At 37.4% G+C, this 19,931-nt stretch overlaps 1 protein-coding gene across 5 annotated transcripts in view; it reads right to left on the reverse strand.

Moving 5' to 3' along the window:
• The window catches only part of PHF8 (PHD finger protein 8), a 100,259-nt gene that overhangs the window by 18,251 nt on the left and 62,077 nt on the right, over positions 1 to 19,931 (reverse strand). The window lies entirely within an intron of this gene.

Raw genomic sequence — 19,931 nt, forward strand, 5'->3', positions numbered from 1 at the left:
ATTCTAATCATCCAAATGACCAGACTCAAATTTCTCTAGAATTATCCTTCATCAGAGGAATTCTAGTCACATACTTCCTTCTAGTAGGACCTCTTTATAGGAAAATGAGTTCATTTTTCAGGCCTTCTTTTCTTGAGCAAAGAGGTAAAACTCCTGCCTTCTGACTTTGAAAGAATCAAAAAGAGGGGTCACTGATTGTCCCTCAAAAGAAATAGCTGCTGGTAACAATTGTTTGAGAAAGATCCCATCCTTAATAGTCCCAGTGGCTGTTAATATTATTTTGTTGGGTCTGAAAGAGTTTGCCATCTCAAGGAAAGTAGTATGGTATGGTAGAAAAACCGTGAGTCTAGGGATCAGATGTTACTTTGAAATCCTGGACTGACCCACTAGCTTTGTGACTTAGGAAAACTTCTCTAGGTTTCACTATCTTCACCCATAAAATTGAAATAATACTACCTGCCTTGAAAAGTTTTAAGTATTGAGACATTTAAGTAAGTGTAGACATTAAAAGAAAATAGAAGTTAAGATACACATATTAAAAATGTAAAGGTAGAGGGGCGCCTGGGTGGCTCAGTGGGTTAAGCCGAAGCTCAGGTCATGATCCCAGGGTCCTGGGATCAAGTCCCACATAGGGCTCTCTGCTGAGCAGAGAGCCTGCTTTCCTCTCTCTCTCTGCCTGCCTCTCTGCCTACTTGTGATTTCTCTCTGTCAAATAAACAAATAAAATATTTAAAAAAATGTAAAGGTAGAAAGGAGTGATGTCCCCCAAATGGAGTTAGGAGCTCCAAGTATTTGTCCCTCCACTGCAGCAACTGTTGAGGTAGCAAAAACTGTAAGAATAAACATTTGGGGGACTCTGGAATACAATCAAAAACTTAGAAGGAAAATGCTTAACAACAACAAAAAAAGTCTGCTTAGTTTGGCATTTAAGTAAATTTCTATCAAGAAATCTCAGTTGACCACTAAGGCTACAGAACGGATACTTCAGTGACCACATACTAAAGGACACTGTCTATAAAAAGCCTTTGGAAAGTCACTAAATAAACATAACTGTAGTTCACAGTAAGCAACAACAGAAAACTCTGGGGAGGGAGGAAAATACGACTTCCAGCGTTACCACATTATATAATATTCAAAATGTCTCAGCTTCAGAAAATCCTATGAGGCATGCAAAGAAACAAGTATGTTTTACTCACAGAAAAAAAAATTGATAAAAAAAACTCTCCATGAGGAAGCTGATATTGGAATTACTATACAAAGGACTTTGAATCAACAGTCCTATGTGATCAAAGAAAAGCATGTTCCAACAAAAAACAGAGTATCAATACAGAGAGAAAATATAAAAATGAACCAAATAGAAATTCTGGAGCTGAAAAGTACAATGTGGTTGTGAAAAATTCACTACAGGGATTCAATAGCAGATTTTGAGCAGGGAGAAGAAACAATCAGTGAATGTGAAGAAAGCACAATTAAAATTATCCAGTCTGATGAGCAAAAAGAAAGAAGAAAAAATGAACAGAGGTAAAGGGACCTGGTGGGATGCTAACAGGCTTACCAATGTATTCATATGGGAGTCCCAGAAGGAGAACAGCCAAAAAATTTCCAAACTTTATGAAATACATGAAGATAAACATCAAAAAACTCAATAAATTCCAAATAGGATAAACTCAGAGATCCACAGTAGATAAAAAGAATTTTGAAAGCACCAAGACACAAGCAATTTGTCATCTCACAGGATCCACAATAAGATTAACAATCAATTTCTAATCAAAAACAAAGGAGACCAGTGGGTAGTTAGGTGATCTATTTAAGACACTGAAATAAACAACTGTCAACCAAGAATAATATATTGGGTAAAACTGTCCTTCAAAAATGAAGGCCAATTAAGACATTCTCAAGTAGACAAAATCTAAGAGAGCTTGTCATTAGTAAACTGCCCTTTAAGAAATACTGAATAGAGTCCATCAGGCTGAAATGAAAGGATGTTAGAGAGTAACTCAGTTACAAAGCAGGTAAAGAATGACAAAACCTGGGGTGTCTGGGTGGCTCAGTGGGTTAAAACCTCTACCTTCGGCTCCGGTCATGATCCCAGGGTCCTGAGATCAAGCCCCACATCGGGCTCTCTCCTCTGCGGGAAGCCTGCTTCCTCCTCTCTCTCTGCCTGCCTCTCTGCCTATCCAATAAATAAATAAATAAATCTTTAAAAAAAAAAAGATTGACTAAACCCATCACCTCCTCAAGATAAAAACATTCAGAAAACTAGAAAAGGGTACTTCTTCAATATAGTAACAGGCACTTATGAAAACCCACAGCTAATATCATATTTAAAGCGGGGGGTGGGAGGTTGGGGGAACCAGGTGGTAGGTATTGGAGAGGGCATGGATTGCACAGAGCACTGGGTGTGGTGCAAAAACAATGAATACTGTCACGCTGAAAATAAATTTAAATAAATAAATAAATAAATGAAATTGAGTAAGCAAGCAAGAAAAAAAAAGTGAAAGACTAGGGGTGCCTGGGTGGTTTAGTGGGTTAAATGTCTGCCTTCAGCTCAGGTCACAATCCCAGGGTCCTGGGATAGAATCCCACGTCGAGCTCCCTGCTCAGCGGTGGGGGGGGGGGGGTGCTTCTTCCGCTCCCTCTGCTGTGACCCCACCTTGTGCTCTCTGTTAAATAAATAAAATCTTCTTTAAGAAGATTTATTTATTAGACAGAGACAGTGAGAGAGAGAATACAAGCCGGGGGAATAGGAGAGGGAGCAGGCTGCCCAATGTGGGGCTCGATCCCAGGACCCTGGGATCATGACTTGAGCTGAAGGCAGACACTTAACAACTGAGTCACTCAGGCCCCCTAAATAAATAAAATCTTTAAAAAAAAAAAAGTGAAAGGGGCGCCTGGGTGGCTCAGTGGGTTAAAGCCTCTGCCTTCGGCTCAGGTCATGACCCCAGGGTCCTGGGATAGAGCCCCACATCGGGCTCTCTGCTCAGCGGGGAGCCTGCTTCCCCCCTCTCTGCCTGCCTCTCTGCCTACTTGTGATCTCTGTCTGACTTGTGATCTCTGTTTGTGAAATAAATAAATAAAATCTTAAAAAAAAATAGGAAAAGAAAAGTGAAAGACTAAATGCTTTCCCTGAAGATCAAGAATGAGGCAAATATGCCTACTTTCTCCATAACTATTCAACAATGTACTAGAAAATTCTGTCCAGAACAACTAGGCAAGAAAAAGAAATAAAAGGCATCCAAATTGGAAAGGAAGAAATAAAACTCTATTTGCAGATGATCTTATTCTATGTACAGAAAATCCTAAAGAATCTTCAAAAAACTATTAGAGCTAATAATGAAAATCGGTAAAGTTGCAGGATTTGAGATCAATGTAAAAATCAGTTGTATTGGGGCGCCTGGGTGGCTCAGTGGTTTGGGCTGCTGCCTTCGGCTCGGGTCATGATCTCAGGGTCCTGGGATCGAGCCCCGCATCGGGCTCTCTGCTCCGCAGGAAGCCTGCTTCTCTCTCTCTCTCTCTCTCTCTCTCTCTCTCTCTCTGCCTGCCTCTCTGCCTACTTGTGATCTCTGTCAAATAAATAAATAAAATCTTTAAAAAAAAAATCAGTTGTATTTCAGGATGCTTGGGTGGCTCAGTTAAGTGTCTGCCTTTCGCTCAGGTCATGATCTCAGTCCTGGGATCAAGTCCTGCATTGGGCTCCTGGCTCAGCAGGAAGCCTGCTTCTCCCTCTGCTTGTGCTTGCTCTCTCTCTGAAAAAAAAATAAATAAAATCTTTTTAAAACTCAGTTGTATTTCTATACCCTAGCAAAGAACAATCTGTAAAGAATACTAAGAAAACAATTCCATTTACAATAGCCTCAAGAAGAATTAAGCAAATAAGAATAAATTTTAACCAAGGAGGTATGGGAATAATATACTGAAAACCACAAAACATTATTGAAATTAAAGCCCTAAATAAATGAAAAACCAGCCTATGTTCACTGACTGGATGTCTTACTATTGTTAAGATAGCAAGAACACCCAAAGCATTCTATCAATTCAATGCAATTCCTATTAAAGTACCAATGGCATTTTTTGCAGATACGGAAAAGCTGACCCTAAAATTCTAATGGAACCCAGAGTAGCAAAACAATCTTGAAAAAGAACAAAGTTGGAGGATTCCATTTCCCAATTTTAAAACTTACTACAAAGCTACAGTGATCCATACATTATAGTACCGGCATAAAGATAAACATACAGATCAGTGGAACAGAACTGAGAGTCCAGAAAAAAAACCCTACATCTATAGTCAACTGATTTTTTTTTTTTTTTTAGAGAGAGAGCAAGAGAAAGAGAGCATGTGTGAGCAGAGGGGTGGGGAGAAAAGGGCAGAGAAAGAGAGAGAGTGGGAATCTTAATCAGGCTCCAAGCACAGTGCAGAGCCCAATGCAGGGTTTGATTACACGACTCTGATGTCATGATCTGAGGTGAAATCAAGGGTAGGATGCTTAACCAACTGAGTTACCCAGGCACCCCTAGTCAACTGATTTTTGACAAGGGTACCAAGACTATCCTATGGGGACAGGACAGTCTCTTTAAAAACTGATGTTAGGGGCGCCTGGGTGGCTCAGCGGGTTAAAGCCTCTGCCTTCGGCTCGGGTCATGATCCCAGGGTCCTGGGATCAAGCCCTGCATCGGGCTCTCTGCTCAGCAGGGAGCCTGCTTCCTCCTCTCTCTCTGCCTGCCTCTCTGCCTACTTGTGATCTCTGCCTGTCAAATAAATAAATAAAATCTTTAAAAAAATAAAAATAAAAAAAAAAATAAAAAAAATAAAAACTGATGTTATACAGGGGTACCTGGGTGGTTCAGTCAGTTACAGTATCCACCTTCAGCTCAGGTCATGACCTCAGGGTCTTGGGACTGAGTCCCACACCAGGATCCCTGCTCAGCAGGGAGTTTGCTTCTTCCTCTGCCCCTCCTCCCTGCTTGTGCTCTCTCTCTCAATCTCAAATAAATAAATAAATAAATAAAATCTTTAAAAATAAACTAAAAAAAACTGGTGTTATACAAAGAAAAATAGTAAAATTTTAACTCAATTAAAATCCAACATTAAAGTTTATGTAAACAATTCAAATGAGGGGGAGAAATGAGAAAGAGAGAAACAAAAGCAGAGGAAACAAATATAAATGACATAATAGAATGGTAAGCCTTTATCTGAACATATCATTAGTTACATTAAATGTAAATGGCCTAAAAATAGATTATCAATAAGGATTTTTTTTTAAAAAACGTAAGATTCAACTAAATGCTGGCTACAAAAAACCCCACATTAAATAAAATCATACAGGTAGTTAAAAATAAAAGGATAGAACAGTCACTTAAATTTCCCCTGAAAAATATCTAGCATTGTGTGCATTTTTAATTTGTCAAAATGTCATTGTTTCTTAGTTTCTTATTCAGTGCTACATCTGAGATCTGTAGGTTTCTGTGTGTAAATCTAGCTCATTATTTCTGACTGTGCTAACATTTACCATCCTTGACTTCTCCTTTCCCCAAGGGATGGGCCTCAAGGACCCTTACAGGAATATTGGCATACTTGTCTCCTGATGGATTTGTGGAAGACACTGTCTGGGCTACATGTTCCACAGTAAGATTTCACAATTAATGTTCCTCTCACCAGACTGCACCGGCCTGGTCCTACCACCTCCCCGCAAGCACTGAAGTCAGAATTTTTATGTGGTTGTATCCATCTGCATTTTCCTGCTGAAAAGTGAGGTGTATAGATGTTTCCTGACCTCCACTGAATGAGTCAGTTCAATCTTAGAAGCTTATTTTCCTTTCTTTTTTTCAAATAGTGAATACCAGTTTCCTCTTGGATTAGTTGAGAGAAATGAGGCCTCATCTTATTCTAAATCATTTCAGTGAATAGCACTGAGAACAGATTCAAGCTTTTTTCCCTCTTCATTCTGTGTGAATGTGAATCGAGTATCACTTGGGAACCAAAGATGAATGACACAGACTGAGTTCTGGGCCATGATAAATATAAATTAATGAATGAATAAATGAACAAATAAATAAATGAGGATATAAAAAGATCCACCATACCAACATTAATTTAAGAAAGCTGGATTGACTATTAAGTAACTTTACACCAAGGAAAATTACCTGGGATAGGAAATAACATACTAACATAACGACAAGAAGACATAACTGTCAATCAACTTGATCTAACTGAAATTTATAGAACACTCAACCCAACACTAGTAGAATACACATTCTTCTCAAGTTCACAAAGCAAAATTATCAACACAGACTAAACCCTGAGTGATAAAACATGGTGGTAAATATTAAATAAAACCATAAGCAAGTCTTTTGAGAAGATTCATTAAATTGATAAAATGCCAGCAAGAAGGACAAAGAAAAAAGACAAGACACAAATTACTAATATCAAGAACAAAAAGAGAGATATGCTAAAGACATCATAGACATTAAAAGGATAATAAGGAATATACTACAAACAACTCTGCACCCATAAATTCTACAACTTAGCTGAAATGCATCAATTCCTTGAATGACACAAACTATCAAAACTCACTCAAGGAGAAACAGATAACCTGAATAATCCTATACCTACTAAGGAAAATAAAACCATAGTTAAAACCTGAAAAAGAAATCTCTAGGCCCAGGTGGTTTCACTCACAAATTCTACCAAACATTCAAAAAAAAAAAAAAAAAAAGAATTGCTAATTCTACACAACTGCTTCTATAAAACAGAAGAGAAGGGAATACTTCCTACCTAATTCTTTGAGGCCAGCACTGCCCTGATACCAAAACTAAAGTCAGGGAGTAAAAGAAAAAATTACAGACCAATATCCATCATAAACATAGACACAAAATTCCTCAGTGAAATTCTAGTAAATAAATCCAGTAATATATAAAAAGAATAATATCTAAGGTCTATACTATAATTTTAAGTCTGGTTCAATATTTGAAAATCAATCAATGTAACCTACTATACTGACAGACAAAAGAAGAAAAACCATGTGACCACACTCATTGTTGGAAAAAAACACTGGACAAAATTCAACACCCACTCATAAACAAACCCTTAGCAAAATAGGAATAAAAATGAACTTCCTTAATCTGATAACCTACAGCTAACATCATAAGAGTGAAAAACCGAATGCTTTCCTCCTTAGATTGGAAAGAGGTCAGGGTGTTCACTCTCACCCCATTGTGCTGAAAGTCCTAGCCAGAACAAAAAGGCAAGAAGAAATAAAAAGACTTACAGATTAGAATGAAATGAATAAAATTGTCCATGTTTGCACAGGACATGATCATCTATACAAAAAATCCCAAGAATATATTTTAAAAGCTCCTAAAATAAGTGAATATACCAAGGTTGCAGGATACAAGGTCAACATACAAAACCAAACACATTTATGTATCCTATCATGAAACAATCAGAAACCAAAAGTTAAAAAAGGTACCATTCAGATTTCCAAAAAATACAGAACTCTGGGATAAATCTAACAAAACACGTGCAGGATCTGCATGTAAAATCCATAAAATACTGATAAAAGATATTTTAAAAAGACTAAACACAGAGGGAATAACATATACATAGAACACTCGATATCTAAGATGACAACTGTCTTGAAGTTATTGTAGAAACAGTCTGATGATTTCTCAAAGAGTTAAACACAGAATTACCATTCGACCCAGCAATGTGACTCATAGGTAAATGCCCAGAATGAATGAAAACATGTCCACACAGAAATAGATGCAAATGCAGCATTATTTATAATGGCCAAAAGATGGAAATAACCTAAATGCCCATAAGCAGATGAACAGATAAACAAATTGTGGCATATCCATACAATGAAATAATATTTATCCATAAAATGGAACAACATACTGATATATGCTACAACTTATATGAACCTTGAAAACATTATGCTAAAGAAGAGAAGTCAGACACAAAAGGTCACATATTACATGATTACTCTTATATGAAACATCTATAATGGGCAAATCCATACAAACAGAAAGCAGATTAGTGGTTACCAGAAAACAAGGAGGAGAGGGCGGCATGGGTAATGATCACTTAATGGATATAGGGAGTTTTTCCAGGGGTGAAAAAAAAATGTCTTAGAAAATGCATTAAGTGCCACTGAATTGTACCATTTAAAATGGTTAAACTACATGTTTTGTGAATTTTACCTCAACAAAAAATAAAGATGCCAATTCTCCCCAGATTGATGTATACATTTAAACACAGTTCCAATCAAAATCCCAGTAGAAATTTTTTGTGGATTCAGACAAATCAATGCTAAAATTTACATGGAAAGGCAAAATTGAAGAACTCATACTAACTGATCTTAAGAATTGCTATGAAGCTACAGTAATCAAGACATTGAGGTACTGGCAAAGAGATGGATATATACATCAATGAAAAAAAATAAAACAATCCAGAAACAGATCCACACCAATATGGCCATTTGATTTTTTACGAAGATGTAAATGTAAGTCAATGGGGAAAAGAAAGAGTCTTTTCAACAAATGGTCTTGGAACAAATAGACATCCATATGCCAAAAAAAGGGTAAACCTCAACCTAAACCTACCTTATGAAAAACTTTAGTCAAACTATGTCATGGTTAGAAATGTAAAGCAGGAAAACTGTTATGACCTGAGTTTACATAAAGAATTGTTAAATGAGACACAAAAAGCATAATCATTAAAAGATAAAATTGATACATGAGACTTTTTGGAAAATGAAAGTGCTTGCTTTAAGAAAGGAAGTGTTAAGAATGAGAGAAGCTCAGACTAGTAGAAAATAATATATATCTGACAAGAGACCTGAACTCAGACTATATAAAGAATTTTCAAAGCTCAACCTTTAAGTTAAAAAAAAAAATTAAAAAATGGGCAAAAGTTGAAAGATGGAGGAGTAGGAGGTTCCTGAGCTCACTCTGTTGCAGATAACAGCCACTTACTCTGAAAATGACACAAAGACTGGCAGAACAGACGTTACAAGGTTCATTATAGACAGGAGGCCACAATGAAAAGGGTAGGAGGGATGGAAACAAAACTAACCTTAAACACAAGGGACAATACAAGCACAAAGAAGTGAGAGGATGAGACCCCACTCTAGGCACCCCAGGCACAGAAGACCCACGCTGGGAAGATAAATTTCCATAACATTTGGTTTTGAAAACAAATCGGGCTTCATGTTAAGAGTTTTTCAATTAGCAGGGTTTATCCCTGGGTGCTTTAAAAATCAACAGGCTTAGATCCTAGAGAAGGCTTGGAACCTGGAAAGCTGGGGAACAACAAGGAACTGGATCCCAGCCCTTTATGGGCCAGTGTTACAAATAACCCAGCCAAGATAAAGCAGAGAAGCAGCAATCTGAAAAGCACCTGGGGTATACTGAAGATTTATTTACTAATTGCAGAACTTGTGCTGGAGGGGCACGGGTTTTTAGGAGACCTCTCCAAGAACAAAACTGCCGGTGGGCACCATTTCTCTTCCCCAATCCCCAGCCTAGAGAGGCCACTTGTGGAAACCAGTACAAACACTGTCCACCTATCTTGCTAGCACCATGTGCCTTAACCCCACATGCTCTCCTGCCACTCAGCCCATCCAACCTGCCCAAATCAGGAAGCAGGCTTCCCTCCAAAACTACTCCTGTCCCAACACACTCTGCAAGCAACCCCAGCAGGGAAGAGTGCCACTCCAAAGTAACTACTGCCCTGGGGAGAAGGGAAGATAACCAAACACACCAGAATGCCCTCAGTGCCAGCACCCAAACCTTATAACTGGCAGCACAGAGATAGTGCTCTGCCCATCAGTCCTGGAATGGGGGCAGGCATCTCGTCTGTCAGTCCCGCCAACCAATGAAAGCCTTCCAGAGTACAACATAAGAAGACTTCCCTGCAGGTCAATGTGACTGCAGCCCCAGCAGATGGGCTGAGGGCAAGCAAGTGTCTAACTACTGATACCACCCAACTACAAGCTTGTAGCAACTCCGGACAGGCCCTTTAACATCACAGGGACCAAACTGTGCCCTTGTGCCCACCCAAAGTAGGCAGAGAGGGCTACTGCAACCAACTGGACTGAAAGCAAACACAGATTAACTACAACAGTAGGGCACATGCACCAACACAGGAGATACCCCTCCGGATGCCAGTTGCCTGGTTCTGGTGAACAGGGGGCATTGTGCTACATGGCACTGTAAGATCTCTTTTTCAAAAGGCCACTACTTTCAAGATCAGGAGCTGTAGCCTTATTTCCTAATACACAGAAACAAAGACAGTCAGACAAAATGAGGAGACAGAGGAATATGTATCAAATGAGGGAACAAGACAAAGCCACAGCAAAAGAGCTAAATGAAATGAAAATAATTAATATGCTGATAGAAAATTCAATGTAATGGTCATAAAAATACTCACTGGACTTGAGAAAAGAATGGAGAATCTCAGTGAGGCCTTCAACAAACAGAAAATATAAAAAAGAACCAGTGAGACATGAAGAACTCAATAACTGAAATAAAAATACACTAGAAGGAATCAATTATAGATTAGAGGAGGCAGGAGAATGGATCAGCAATCCGGAAGACAAGGTAATGGAAAGAAACCAAGCTGAACAGCAAAAAGAAAAAAAAATGAGAATAGATTAAGGTACTTTGTGATATAAATCAAGTGTGATAACATTTACATGATAGGGATTGCAGAAGAAGAAGAAAAGAGAGAAGAGAGGGCAGAAAACTTATTTGAAGAAATAATAGCTGACAACTTCCCTAATCTGGGGCAGGAAACAGATATGCTGATCCTGGAGGCACAGAGAGTACCCAACAAAATTAACCCAAGGAGGTCCATTCCAAGACACCTAGTAATTAAGATGGCAAAAAGTGATGATAAAGAGAATTTTAAAAGCAGCAATAGAAAATAAAACAGTTACATACAAGAGAAACCCCATAAGGTTATCAGCTGATTTTTCAGTGGAAACTTGTCCAGCCAGAAGGGAGTGGCATGATACATTCAAAGTACTGAAAGGAAAAAACTTGCAACCAAGAATACTCTACACGCCAAGGATATCATTCACAATAGAAAGACAGATAAATAGTTTCCCAGCTAGGGCCATCTGGGTGGCTTAGTCGGTTAAGTGTCTGACTCTTGATTTCAGCTCAGGTCATGATCTCAAGGCTGTGAGATTGAGTGGTGTGCATCAAGTTCCTCACTGCACATAGAACCTGCTTAAGATTTTCCTCTTCCTCTCCCTCTGTCCCTCCCTCTACTCCCTCTCTTTAAAATAAAAGTTTCCCAGCCAAACAAAGGTTAAAAGAGTTCATCACCAATAAACTAGCCCTCCAAGAAATGTTAAAGGGAATTCTTGGAGTGGAAAGAGAAAGTCATAATCATGAGTGATCAAATGATGGGGAAATTTTTCACAGATAAAATGCAAACACAAAATAAAAGTAGTATATGAATCACTTATCAAACCAATATGGAAGTTAAAGCACAAAAACAGTAAAATCAACTATATCTACAAAATCAGTCAAGGGATTCACAATAAAAGGATAAAAAGGATGACATTTTATACATAAAACATGGGGAGTGGTAAAAATTTAATGCTTTTAAATGGCTTCAACCTTTAGTGACCATGAATTCAATTCAGACTGCTATATGTATAAGATGTCATTACGAACCTAATGGTAACCACAAATCAAAAATCTATAATACATACACAAAACATAAAGGGAAAGGAAGCCAAGCATATCATGAAAGAATGCAATTACGCTACAAGGGAAGCGAGCAAAGAAGTATAAAAAACCTGAAAAATAACAAAATGCCAGTAAGTACATACCTACCAATAATTACTTTAAATGTAAATGGAATAAACTCTCCAAACAAAAGACACAAGGTGGTGGGATGGCTAAAAGAGTAATAAGACCTATCTGTATACTGCCTACAAGAGACAAACATCAGACCTAACACATATGCAGACTGAAAGCGAAAGGATGGAAAAATGTTTACCACACAAATGGAAGCAAAAAGAAAGCTGGGTAGTTATACTGAAATCAAACAAAATAGACTTTAAAACTAAGACCGCAACAAGAGACAAAGAAGGACACCACCTAATGATAAAGAGAACAATCCAACAAGAGGATAGAACTGTAAATATTTATGCACCCAACATGGGAGCACCTAAAAACATAAAGCAACCATTAACAGACAAAAGAAGAAAGTGACAGTAATATAATAATACGGGACTTCAACACCCCAATTATGTCAATGAAAAGATCATCCACACAGAAAATCAAAAGGAAACAACAGTTTTGAATGACAAGTTTGACCAATGGCCCTAACAGATATATTCAGACTGTTCCACCTAAAACAACAGAATACACATCCTTTTTAAGTACATGTGGAACCTTCTCCAGAATAGATCACACATTAGGCCATGAAACAAGCCTCAAGAAATTAAAAAAGCACAAAATTCTACCATTTATCTTTTCTGATTACAACAGTATGAAACTAGAAATCAATCACAAGAATAACTCTGGAAAGAGCATGAATAAATGGACGCTAAATAACATGCTACTAAACAATGAATGTGTCAACCAAGAAATCAAAGAAAAAATTTAAAAATACAGGGAAACAAGTGAAGATGAAAACACAATAGTCCAAAATCACCTGGATGCAGCAAAAGCTCTTTTAAGAGGGAAGATTCCAGAAATACAAGCCTACTTAAAGAAATAAGAAAAATCTCAATAAACATCCAAACCCTACACCTAAAGGAGCTAGAAAAAGAAGAACAAAGGCAAGCTGAGAAGAAGGAAGGACAAAATAAGGTGTAGAGGAGAAATAAATAAAACAGAGACTAAAGAAACAATAGAACAGATCAATGAAACAAAGAACTGGTTCTTGGAAAATATAAACAAAATGGATAAACCTTTAGCCAGATCCATCAAGAAAAAAAGAACTCAAACAAAATCAGAATGAAGGAGGAGAAAAAACAACCACACCACAGGAATACCAAGGATTTTAAGAGAATTCTATGAAAAATTATATGCCAACAAATTGGACAGCCCAAGAAAAAAATGGATAAATGCCTAGAAACATATAACCTTCCATAACCGAATCAGGAAGCAATAGAAAATCTGAACTGACTGATTACCAGCAATGAAATTGAATCAATAATCAAAAAACTCCCAACAAACAAGTCTAGGACTAGATGGCTTCACGAGTGCATTCTACCAAACCTTTAAAGAAGTGTTAATACCCACCTATTCTTCTTGAATTATTTCCAAATTATTGAAGAGGAAGGAAAGCTCCCAAATTCATTCTGCAAGGCCACCATAACCCTGATACCAAAACCAGTTAAACACACTAAAAAAAAAAAAAACCTACAGACCAGTATCTCTGATGAACACAGATGCAAAAATCCTCAAAATAGTAGCAAACTGAATCCAACAATGTATTTAAAAAATCATTCACAATGCTCAAGTGGAATTTATTCTCAGGATGCAAGGGTGGTTCAATATTTACAAATCAATCAACAGCATACATCACATCAATAAGATAAAACCATATGATCATTTTAATAGATGTAGAAAAAGCATTTAACAAAGTACAACATCCATTCATGATATAAATTCTCAACAAAACAGGTTTAGAAGGAAGATATACCTCAACACAATAAAGGCCATCTATGAAAAAACCACAGCAAACATCATACTCAATAAGGAAAAACTGAGAGCTTTTCCCCTAAGATCAGGAACAAGACAAGGATGTCCACTTTCACCACTTTTATTTAACATAGTACTGGAAGTTCTAGCCATAGCAGTCACACAAGAAAAAGAAATAAAAGGTATCCAAATTGGTAAGGAAAAAGTAAAAGTTTCATTATTTGCAGATAGCATAATACTATAAATAGAAAACCCTAGGGATGCCTGGATGGCTCAGTCAGTTAAGTGCCTGCCTTTGGCTGAGGGTCCTGGGATCAAGTCCCACATCCGGCTCCTTGCTCAATGGGGAGCCTGCTTCTTCCTCTGCCTGCTCTGCCTGTTCTGCCTGCAGCTCTCCCTGCTTGTGCTCTCTCTCTCTCTCTCTGACAAATAAAATTTTAAAAAATCTTTAAAAAAAAGAAAGAAAGAAAACCCTAAAGACACCACCAAAAATCGATGAGAACTGATAAATGAATTCAGTAAAGTTGCAGGAAACAAAATTAAACACACAGAAACCTGTTGCATTTCTATATACTAAAAATTAAGTAGCAGAAAGAGAAATTAACAAATCAAGTTACAATTGCACCAGAAATAATAAAATGCCTAGGCATGAACTTGATAAAGCAAAAGACCTATATTTAAAAAAAAAAAAAAACTATAAAACGATGATGAAAGAAACTGAAGATAACACAAACAAATAGAAAGATATTCTATGCTCATGGATTGGGAGAACAAATAATGTCAAAATGTCCATACTAACCAAAGCGATCTACAGATTTAATGCAATCCCTTTCAAAATACCAATAACATTTTCTCACAGAATTAGAACAAATAATACTAAAATATGCACAGGACCAAAAAAGACCCTGAATTGCCAAAGCAATCTTAAGAAGAACAAAGCTACAAAACTGGAAGTATCATAATCCCAAATTACAAAATATATTATAAAGCTGCAGTAACCAAAACAGTATGGTATGGACACAAAAATAGACACATCAATTAATCAGAAAGAATACAGAACCCAGAAATAAGTGCATACCCATACAGTCAATCAGTCCACAACAAAGGAGGAAAGAATATACACTGGGGGAAAGACAGTCTCTTCAATAAATGGTTACAGGAAAACAGGACAGCTACATGCAAAAGAATGAAACTGGACCATTTTCACTGGACCATACACAAAAATATACTCAAAATGGATTATTGATCTAAATGTGAGACCTGAAACCATAAAAATCCTAGAAGTAAACATGGACAGTAATCTCCTTGACATTGCAAGTAGGAATATTTTTCTAGATAAGTCTCTTCAGGCAAGGGGAACTAAAGCAAAATGAAACTATTTGGACTACACCAAAATACAAAGTTTTGCAGAGCAAAGGAAACCATCAAAACAAAAAGGCAACCTATGGAATGTGAGAAGATATCTGCAAATGATATATTCAGTAAGGGGTTAATATCCAAAAAATATTAAAAATTTATATAATTCAACACCAAAAAAATAAATAATCTGATTTTTAAATGGGCAGAGGACCTAAAAAGACACTTTTTCAAAGAAGACATACAAATGGCCAAGAGACACATGAGACATGCTCAATATCACTAATCATCATGGAAATACAAATCAAAACTATAGTGAGATATCATCTTACATCTGTCAGAAGGGCAAAAATCAAAGACAAGAATTAACAAACGCTGGCAAGGATGCAGGGAAAAGGGAACTCTTATGCACTTGGTGGGAATGCAAAATGGTGTGGCCACTGTGGAAACCAGTAGGGAGGTTCCTAAAAATTAAATTACCACATGATTCAGTAACTCCACTACTGGGTATTTACCCAAAAGAAAATCAAACAATAATTTGAAAAGATATACACACTCCTATATTTATTGCAGCATTATTTATAATAGCTATGATACAGAAGCAACTCATCCACAGATAAGTCCTTCCACAGATGAATGCATAAAGAAGATACAAGACAGATATGTCTATATATCTATCTACACACATACACACACACACTGGACTATTTATTACTCAGCCACAGAAAAGAATGAGATCCTCACATTTGCACCAATGTAGAGGGGCCTACAGGGTATAATGCAAAGTGAAATAAGTCAGTAAGAGAAAGACAAATACCCTATGATTTCAAGTATTTAAGAAACAAAACAAAGGAACAAGCAAACAAAAAACCAGAATCTTAAATACAGAGAACAAACTGCTGGTTGCCAGGGGAGGTGGTTAGGGGGAATGGGTGAAATAGAAAAAGGGGATTAAGAGTACACATATCTTTTTTTAAAAAGATTTTATTTATTTGACAGAGAGAGAGAGAGAAAACAAACAAGCTGGGGAGCAGCAGCCAAAGGAAGAAGCAGACTGCCCCCTGAGCAGGGAGCCTGATACACAGCTCGATCCCAGAACCCTGGGATCATGACCTGAGCTGAAGGCAGATGTTTAACTGACTGAGCCACCCAGGCACCCAAAAGTACACTTATCTTGACGAGCAATGAGTAATGTACAGAACGGTTGAATCATATATCTGAGGCTTATATAATACTCTATGTTAATTATACCTCAATAATAAATATAGTCGAAAGTCATTCAAAGTGTCTATTTAAAGACATCTCAGAAAAGAGGATGTATGCATGAATAGACAGTAGATATACCATCAGCCATTAGCCAAGCCATTAAATGAGCTATTCACTATAGCTTTATTAGGATGGCCAAAATAAATACAATGACAATACCAAGTGCTGACAAGCATGTGGAACTGAAACTCACACATTACTGATAGGAACATAAAATGACACAACCACTCTGGGAAATATCTTTGCCGTTTCTTATACACTGACCAGACAGCCCAGCAATCCAATTCTAAGGCATTTACCCAGAGAAATGAAAACTCATGTTTACACAAAAGCCTGCATGTGCATGTTCGTAGCAGTTCAACTCATAATCACCCGAAGTTGGAAACCATCCAAATATCCTTCAGTGAGTGAATGGATAAAGAAACTATGGTATACAATGGACTACAGCAATAAAAAGGAACAATATATTCAAACACAACAACATGGATGAATCTTAAGGGCATTATGCTGAGTAATTGAGCCTAATCTGAAAATATTACAGTATTGTGCAACTGCATTTACATGAAATCCTGGCAAAGGCAAAAACCACAGGGATGAAGAGGACCTCAAGTGGCTGGCAGGCCTTAAGGGTAGAGGGAGGGCATGACTACTAGGGGACAACATATGCTCATTTTGGTGGTAGTTACAAGAATCTAAATGTGTATAACAACAAAGCCGATCTTATTTTGGGTTAATTTAAAAAATAAATTTTAAAAAACCCTTTATCAAAAGGGAAAACAGACTGAAAATAAAGGAAAAGAGCGTTCAATCTAAGATGTTATACAAAGAACACTTAGAGAAAGGAGTGAAATAAAACCAGAAATTAACAGTAAACAAACAAGATGATTAGTAATCAAATGAACGAAACAAAACTGCTAAACATTAGGATCAAGTACAGCCAATCCCAATAAGGAAATGTCAACTCAAAAGCAGTAATTCTGGGACGCCTGGTTGGCTCAGGTCATAATCCCAGGGTCCTCAAACTGAGTTCCACATCTGGCTCCTTGCTCAGCAGGGAGCCTTCCTCTCACTCTCTCTCTCTCTCTGCCTCTACCTGCCACTCTGCCTGCTTCTGCACACGCTCTCGCGCTCTCTGACAAATAAATAAATAAATAAATAAATAAAATCTTTTTTAAAAAAGCAGTAATTCTTACTGTAAACCACCATTAACAAATTAACAGAGAAAAACTATGTATTTATAATCAAAAGATGTCAAAAACCATTTGCTAAAACCTAATTTCATTTCTGATTTAAAAAAAAAAAGCCTCTCAAACTAGAGATAGATATTCCCCTGAAGTTCATGAACATAGCCTATCAGAGACCTACAGAGCCCAATGTATTAAGTGGGAAAACACTGGCAGCATTACCTTTAAAGTCAGAAACAAGACAAGGACTATTCAACACCCTAATAAAACTAGAAAAATCTAGACATATGAATACGTAAAAGAAAAGGGGTATTATGAACGAAATCTGTCTCCCAACACCCCCCATTCATATGTTTAGTTCCTAACCCCCAGTACTTTAAAATGTGACTTATTTAGAGATAAGACTTTCAAAGAGATAATTAAGTTAAAATGAGGCCAATAAAGTGGGCCCTAATCCAACTTGACTGTGTCCTTTTAAGAGATTAGGATATACACAAGGACATCAGGGTCCTCTGTTCACAAAGGTAAGATCAGATGAGGAAGCAGCATAAGGGTGGTCATCTGTAAGCCAAGGAGAGGCCTCAGGGGAACCCAACGCCGCTAGCACTTTGATCTTGGACTTTCAGCCTCCAGAACTATGAGAAAATAAATTTCTGGCATTTAAGTCATCCAGTCTGTGGTATTTTGTTATGGCAGCCCTAGCAAACTAAGACAGGGAACGTAGATCACCTCCTTCAAGAGCCCAAGACAATTAACTGAAAAATTAATAGAACCAGTAAGAGTATATAGTAAGGCAGTCTGATACAGGAACAAAATAGAAAACTCATACATTCCTCCATACTTGCAATAGCCAAATGGAAAATGTAATAAATAAAGTATACATACATCCCATTATAGCAGATAAGACTTCTGATGAAAGATGATAGTCTCCATAAATTTATCTACAAATGCCACACAATCTTAATACAAAAAATCCCAGGATTTTCCATGGAATTTGACAAACTGATTCTAAAATCCATCTGGAATAGAAAAAAAACCTCAATAATGGCCTAGAAATTCTGGAAAAATAAGTATAAATAGGTTGGCATCTCCTTCTTATTAAACTGCCTTTCTCATGTCACTAGGCAAACCAGGAAGCTGAGGGGAGTAGTTAGACCAGGGGCAGATGTTTTAGCTGTAGGTTGTTGATGCGACTGTCTGCTGAAGGTAGGGTGAGTAGCCAGAGGAACTTGGCATGCCCTTAAGATCAATCACAGCTCCATTCAGAGATGATGGGCTTGCTGAACACCTGTGCTCTCCCTAGGTCTAATGCAAGTTCTGCAGAGGGGATTTGCCCTACCAGATACAAGGCCTATAGTAAGTAACCAACGCAGTATCCCAACAGAAAGGGACAAATTTTGTAGAACAGAAAAATATTAATAATATCTAACACACAGCCCTTACCACATGCTAGGCAATGTCCTAAGTGCTTTATGTGTATTGATTCATTCAATCCTTACAAAAACCTGTGAATAGGTACTGTTCTAACAGAGAAGCACAGAGGTTGCCCAATGTCACATAGCTCTTAAGGGACAGAGCTGGGAACAGAGTAGAAAAACAAATCCACATTCACATGGGAATTTACTTTATGACAAAAGAGGAACTTCAAACCAGGGGGATAATGATGAACTAGTGAACAAACGGTGTAAGGGCAAATGACTAACCATATGGAAAAAATTAAGTTAGATTCTTATCTCCCACAATTCATAAAACTTAATTCCAGAGAAAGAGGTAAAATTTTAATGTCTATACATATTTTTGACAAAAATATGAGTCTTCTTACACAAGACAAAATAAAAATTGATAAAGGTAACTATGCAAAAACTGAAATCTACATGCTAAAAGATACCATAACTAAAATTAAAATATAAGCAGTAGATTAAAACATTTTGCAACATTTCCAGAATATATTAACCAAAAAAAAACCCCAAGAAATCTATAATTTAGGGGCACCTGGGTGGCTCAGTGGTTTAAGCCTCTGCCTTTGGCTCAGGTCATGATCTTAGAGTCCTGGGATCAAGCCCCACATCGGGCTCTCTGCCCAGCAGGGAGCCTGTCCCCCCCCCCCCGCCTGCTTGTGATCTCTCTCTGTCAAATAAATCAATAAATCTTTAAAAACAAAAATCTAGAATATATAAAGAACTACAAATCAATAAAAAAAATCCCAACCATCCTAATAGAAAAAATGGTTGAAAGATTGAATTAATTAATTCACAGAAAAGAAATAAAGAAGGGGTGCCTGGGTGGTACAATCAGCTAAGCGACTGACTCTTAATTTTGGCTTGAGTTGTGATCTCAGGGCTATGGGACTGAGTCCCACATCAGATACCACACTCAGGGCAGAGTCTGCTTGAGACTCCCTCTACCTCCCTGTGCTCACTCACTCACTCTCTCTCTAAAATAAATAAATCTTTAAAA

This window comes from Mustela lutreola, chromosome X, assembly GCF_030435805.1.
Source record: "Mustela lutreola isolate mMusLut2 chromosome X, mMusLut2.pri, whole genome shotgun sequence".
Lineage (NCBI taxonomy): Eukaryota > Metazoa > Chordata > Mammalia > Carnivora > Mustelidae > Mustela > Mustela lutreola.